Here is a 1,537-nt window from a genome sequence, read left to right as displayed (position 1 = left end):
ATAGATCTTTCAAGTTAAGTAAAGGGAGAGTGATCATTTAGAAATATAATTAGTAAAACAAGCTTCTGATTTTTTTATGAGATCCCTCCATGCTACACAAAGAGAAACAAAAGAAATCTTTCATCACAAGACAGAGAGAGGGTCTCTCAGACTGTCAATTTGCTTTTGTAGAACTTGTTTATAAGTATCGTTTGGGTAGATCAGTTTCTGAGGCTGTGGAGGCTGGCATAGCCGGCGGGCATGGTAGCGGGGAGCACAGGTAACTGCATGTGTCCGCTCAGAACGTTAGTGGCTTCCCGCATGGTGAGGCGGCCCTTGGGATCGGGATAACAGCACGCCAGCCCTGAGATCAATACCCGCTTCATCTCATCCGGGTTGAATATGTGGTGGAGCCTCCTGTCCGCAGCCTCAACAATTTTCTGCTGCGAGTGAAGATCCCACACCCAGTCCACTAGCGGGTTGATGCGGGGAGTGTTCACCTCAGAGTGACGGTCGATGGCTTCCAGGGGGTTTCTGCCGCAAGCGACCTCCAGCATCACAGTCCCAAAGCTAAACACATCCGACTCCTTGGTCGCCCTGTTTGTGTGACAGTACTCGGGCGCCATGTAGCCCCGCGTGCCCATGGGCATCCTTTCCGTCATGTAGAAGGACATGCCCTCCTCCATCTTCCTTGACAGCCCGAAGTCACCCAACTTGGCGTTGAAGTTATCGTCCAGCATGACATTGCTGCACTTGATGTCCCTGTGGAGGATCACATTGTCGCAGTCTTCGTGCAGATAGAGCAACGCTGCTGCGACCCCTTGCAAAATCTGGAACCTCCGCTTCCAGTATAGCTTGGCCACGCATTCCTTGTCATCGTAGAGCAGCTTCTCCAGGCTGCCGTTGGGCATGAAGTCATAGACCAGTAGGTATCGGCTGCCCTCGGGGGCACTCTCGTAGCACCAGCCTCGCAGTTTCACCAAATTCCTGTGGCGAATCATATTGCTGATGATGGTCACCTCGGACTCGAACTCTTTACGGCCTTGGAAGGACTGGGCGGAGATGCTCTTGACTGCCACGGGGACCGGCAGCACCTCATTGCTGAAAGCAGGAAGGACGCCTTTATAGACGGGGCCGAAGCCGCCTTCTCCAAGCATGGTGCTGAAGTTATCGGTGGCACAGCGCAGGTCATCGTAGGTGAAGCGTTGAGGTCCCTTTGTGGACTCCAACCGCTGCACGAATCTTTCCGTGGTGCCGTTCCCCATGGGGTATCTTCTACTGGGGTTGAGCAAGTGAGGGTCATGGGTGATAATTGATTCCCCTTTCTTTCGTGGCCACAAGCAGGCAATACAACAGCTTGCCATATTATTTGCAGGACAACTATAGCGGATCCAGGCGGCAGCGGAGCAGACAGGTAAGGTAGCGGAGTAACAATTAAGAATATAGCGAAGATCGAGTAAAGGGGGTTGGGGTAGACAATTGAGAGTAGATGGAGGAGACCAGTAAGGTAGACAATTAAGCTACCTAGGGGGATCGACAGGTAGAGCAGATAGATTTG

The 1,537-nt window shown here is 52.1% G+C and overlaps 1 pseudogene; it reads right to left on the bottom strand.

The window, feature by feature from the left end:
• Positions 1 to 200: 200 nt before the first annotated feature.
• Positions 201 to 1,244, bottom strand: LOC147604632 (L-type lectin-domain containing receptor kinase VIII.1 pseudogene; annotated as a pseudogene).
• Positions 1,245 to 1,537: the final 293 nt, after the last annotated feature.

The sequence above is a fragment of the Cibotium barometz genome, chromosome 61 (assembly GCF_041138505.1).
Source record: "Cibotium barometz isolate CiBa-2024 chromosome 61, ASM4113850v1, whole genome shotgun sequence".
NCBI classification, from domain to species: Eukaryota; Viridiplantae; Streptophyta; class Polypodiopsida; order Cyatheales; family Cibotiaceae; genus Cibotium; species Cibotium barometz.
The sequence above is the reverse complement of the archived record's forward strand: the minus strand, read 5'-3'. Positions and strand labels throughout refer to the sequence as shown.